Below are 5,440 nucleotides of genomic sequence, written 5' to 3' on the forward strand. Positions count from 1 at the left end.
AAGATTAAATAAATACAGTTGGGAATGCTTAAAACTCAAGAACTGATACCATTACCAAGATCGTATGTACATGCCATACATATAGACTTCACCTCTGTTACATAGATTTGAAGCAAATGAATCATATCCAAAACATAACGTAAACACATGAGGAGGGAATCATCACTCATTTCTTGTTTATAACCAAAAAATTTTAAGAAGTAATATTTTTAAATAGAAACTTACGATAATTAAATGGAATGTTTGAAGAAATTCTTCATGACACTGCATTGCTTAAGAAGATAATCTTTAACATCGAAGAGGTTTCTACATCTAAGTGTCTAGTATGGACAAATATTATGAAATCCTTTAAAGTTGACCGCTACAAAGTTGACGTAGTAAAAATTAAATCCCAACACCCCTACCACTTACAAGGGAAATAGAAACAACCAACTCCACATATTTACTAGCACGGACAGTGATGCACCTGCCACCAACAAGGTACGGAAGACAACAAGCATTCGGTAGAAATAGGTCAGGTCTTAAAAGGTGCATCCAACAACAATGACCAATTATATGCTGCATTCAGTATTTGTTCCAAAGTCAGAAATCCTTAGCAATTGTACTTATCATTTCTTTCCCGTGTTGTATGTGTAAACGGTCTATACTTTCCAAACACTCTTCTCTTAAAAGTAGCTTCATTGAAAGTTTCATAGATCACCAATTCAAAATTTCCCTACAGAAATTTACAGTAGATTGTGTTTCTATAGAAGGGTTCAATGTGGGTGTATGTACATATGAAATCCACATATGAACTTATAATAAAATAAGAACATCAACTAAATTTTTATCCTATAACATAACATATATATCCTATTTTTCAGCATAAGAAAGGACAACTAAATAACACTTCATTTCCTACTAAAAATTTGGTCTTTTTCGAAAAATCAGAACACGTTATAGATAAAATCATACCAAGATAATTATATACATGTCTAAATATTAGTCTTTTCAACTTCAAGCATCAAGCATCATTATATAACCGTCTTAACCACGCATTGCATCCAGATCCCTTTCTCTAAGATCATCATCCTCACCAACTTCAGTCAAGGTTGATGTTGTTGATACTGTGAAATTTTCTCCAAATTCTCTATCACAAATTTCACCAACCAAAATCTCTTCAATTTCATCTTCATATTCTTGTGGAAGTTTATACCGACAGAGTGGACAAGTATTACTCCAATTAAGCCAAGGAATAATACAATCATTATGAAAAAAGTGTTTACAAGGCAATTGACTCGCTTCTGTATCAATTCCAAATTCCTCCATACAAATAAAATAGTTTTTCGATGATTCATTGATTTCACACTTGGAAGTGAGTTGAGAAATGATTGAAGAGTAAGTGAACTAAATTGGTGTGGGTTAAACAATTCTAATGGAAGATCGTCGAAATCACTTTCATCGGATTCAGTATCGGAATCGGAATAATTAAAAGTAACAGATTCATTGGTGGAAAGGGTATAACTGGTAAGAGTTAAATGTTGAGGAAAAGGTATAAAACTGGCAATGGTGTAATTAGTGAGGAGGTGGCGATGAAAGCAGTGAGGGAAACGAAAGGAGGAGATAATGCCAGCAGTGGTGCTTATGTGAAAGATATCGTTACAATTGTAGCACCGGTAAGAATGGCGGTTACCAACGGTAGAAGAGTGGCCTCCGTTGTCGACATAAGAAACTTTTGGTGTCCTCTTGCTCAGTTTTCTCTAGGCACACACTATAGTCTAACTTTTCGTTTATTTTATTTTTGGAGAAACGCTGAGAATAATGTCTATTTAAATTTTTTTATTCATAAACAGGTGGAATATATCATCATCATTATATTTTTACATTAAATTTTGTATAATTTACATAAATCTCATAGTGTAAAGAGTATATTACAATTTATCCCTATTTGTTTTTCTAATTATAATAATCCCTTATAAAATTTGTACCTTCTAAATACATTAAAGAGTCTCTCGAATACATTATAACAAAAATTGGATACACAAAATGTTGCTTGGATACATTAAAACCTAGCTCGGATACATGATAACATAAATTGAATAAATAATATATAACTCAGTTTCATTAAATATTGGCGGGATACAATAATATGTAGCTCTAATACATTAAATATATTAGGAGAGAAATAAGAGATCTTAGAGATTTTTTGAAATAGAAGGGCATATTGGAAATAAGGGAAACATAGGACGTGTATTTCAATAATTTTTCCTTAAATGTTATGTTATAAAAAATATATTTGTATAAAATTATTTCATTTTTAGATATAAATTATTGATGTTAATCAAAAATTCATTTTATATCTAAATTATCTCATTGATCAGTGAAACACATCTGGAGATTGATTAGATCTAATCGGTGTCTCAATATGCTTATAGACATATATCCATAAAATGTATTTTCACCTACTGTAGGTTAAATTTTTTAATATTTTAAGCTCTTCCCTTTTATGTCAGAGAAAATCAATTTCGTGACTGAGACGAGATCATGACTAAGAAGGTGTAGAAGAAGATGATGAATGCATGGTAGAATAAATATATTTATATAGTGATAGTTCTAAACTTGTGTCACGACCGGAGTGTAGAACCCAGACGAAACCGGCGTCGTTGACCTCTCAGAGGTCGCAGACAAGCCTACTTATGTCATTCTTACTTCACCTAGGTTAATTTTAGCGGAAAGTTTGAAACTTTTTGCTTCAAAACATGATTACTAAACATTCCACTACATTCACAATTGTTCACCATCAACCATCTTAACATTAAGAGATAATCAAATGAAAGAAATAGTTCATTACTTTATTAAGTGTATAAATTGCCAAAATGGCACCAATACGAAGTTTAAACAAAACAGGAAAGAAACGCTAGTGGGACATGCTCCACTAGCTCAACTCTAAAACTAATCTAGAATATAGAACATTAGTATCCTCAAAATCATGACGACCTACAAAGTCCTGATGAATGCTAGATGTCCAGATATCTTCTGCGTCGATCCTGTAGCACTAACGTCCACCTGTGCCTGCACCTAAAATAGTAGGATTGTATAGGGTTAGTACATACTTGTACTAAGTATGAGATATGCAAGCACACACCAAGGACATGCATGAGAAAGAATAGCTCTTTCCTAACAACATGATTATGGAAAGTCAAGTCAGTGGACTTGCCGAATCGGGATTAAGAAAGTTAGTGAACTTTCCAAATTTAGATTAGAAAAGTCAGTGAGCTTTCCAAATTTAGATTAGGAAAGTCAGTGAGTTTTCCAGATTTGAATTAGGAAAGTAATACCATGAGAATAACGTACATCATCATACTTTTCATATTGCACACACAACATACGAAATCATACATATAACACATATCATATTGCATATAGCACGTAGCTTCTTTCATATCATTCATTAATATGCCATGAGACCTTGGAATCATGCACTTAACATTAAGACATCCAAGAATGAGGGCTCAACAGATGGGACCTCAACTAGGGAGTCTTCGTTAGCAAACACAGAGTCTGCTTCGTTCATTCATACGTACTCCATTTCATTTCATTCATGAGCTAGTGTAACCACCAGTTATACCTAAGATCTAGTTTAAGAATTTCATCGGGTTCGTCGTACAATTACCAAGACTGACCTAATGTCATTACTTGAGTCTAAATCGTATTCTGATTAACCTATCCTAACGCCTTTGTTATCATTCATTTCAATATGTGCATCATTTGAGGATGGCCTCATCCATTCATTGGGAACTTTAACTTTAACCGACATAGATCATGTAAGCATCATGAAATCCAGTGTCTCCCCCACACTGAAAAGAGGTGGAATCACCGGCCAAAGTTACCCATAACATGCTAGCGTACATGGAAATATAACCCCGCCAGATCCCCATATTGGCTATATAGGTTTGAAGTCTAGGAGATATAAGGAGACCCATACCCGGCAAGCCAAACATCACCGCTCATAGCTAGCCTATCGTTGCTCGACATAAAGTTCCATTACATTCAACTCATACGTCATGGAAGCTGGCTTCTAGTATGAGGACATCATAGCTCAATATATGATTTCTCATCTCATCATTAGTATTAAGTGTGTTTATCTCAATACTTTAACTAGAGTGTTCATAGAGACTGGTCCCTTCATTAACTTACACTCTCATAGGTGAGTATGTCTTGGTAACATTTACTTAGGCTCATTTGAGATTATTCTCATCTTTTACCTTAGCCTCATATCATGTTGTCACCACATTCATTAACATTAGCACATTTGGTCTTCATAATTGTTCACCCTTTTTTTTCGTGAATGTTCATTTCATCATATGCCAATGCACTTGGCCATTTGTGTGTTTCACACTCTTACTTGACCCATCTAGGGTTATATCATTTCATTACATACATCTTAGGTTCACTTCTTTTAAACGTATGATAGACTTATGAGTCTATAAACACAAGCCATGAGGCTTCATTTATAGTTCCTTAAGTGACTCATATCTTCCTAAGATTATGTAGTACAAGACTTATGTATCTTGTATATATGCCAAGATATTGATTTCAATCTAAGTAGGTGGCATTATTCTTGTATATTTAATTTACGTATGACTTATGTATCAATATGGAAGTTTGGGAAAGGAAACCCATGTTCGAATCACTTGGATAACATTTACATTTTTCATTGATTTTATTTTTAATCTCCATGGCATTGGGACTCTAGATCGAACCCCAACATTAACATCATATCTTTAGTTTTTCTTTTTGGTTTTCCTCTTTATTTGGCCGAATGGTTGTGTATTCGAATCCCCACAACCCCTTTTTATTTTTCATTCAAATGTTATAGTCCCATTAAGACTAAATCAAGAGGTTGTGGGATCAAACCTCCACAACCTCTTTTATTTTATTCATTATATTCGCTGGGAATTGGGAGGTTGTGGGTTCGAACTCCCACAACCTCCTTATTTAAATTTTAAATTCGCTAAGGCTGTGAGGTTGTGGGTTCGAACCCCCACAGCCTCCTTACTTTTATTTTTAATTAAAGTTTGCTTAATTAGGAGTTTTGGCAGTGAGGTTGTGGGATCGCGTCTCCACAGCCTCACTTTATTTTCCTAATTATTTCCCTCCTCTCCTTTCCAGCCTTGAGATCGTGGGTTCGATTCCCACGCCTCATATATTTTTTTTTTCTTTAATTTTCTCTTCTCTCATTCGCAGCCTGGAGGTCGTGAGTTCAATTCCAACGCCTCCCTACTATTTAATTAACTAATTATACTCTCCTTTGTCTTCCAGTAACCCGATTTCAAATCCCCCAGCCCTCTTTTTCGTTTCTTCTTTTCGCAAATTACTGTAGCCACACGGGTGAGGTCACAAGTTCGAATCCTGGTGGCCTCACCCCCTTAAAATTTATTAAATTTCCAAATTCCTTTAT

At 34.5% G+C, this 5,440-nt stretch overlaps 1 pseudogene; it reads right to left on the minus strand.

Moving 5' to 3' along the window:
* Positions 1-996: 996 nt before the first annotated feature.
* Positions 997-1,705, minus strand: LOC107001266 (annotated as a pseudogene).
* Between the last annotated feature and the right edge of the window lie 3,735 nt (positions 1,706-5,440).

Source organism: Solanum pennellii, chromosome 1 (genome assembly GCF_001406875.1).
Source record: "Solanum pennellii chromosome 1, SPENNV200".
Lineage (NCBI taxonomy): Eukaryota > Viridiplantae > Streptophyta > Magnoliopsida > Solanales > Solanaceae > Solanum > Solanum pennellii.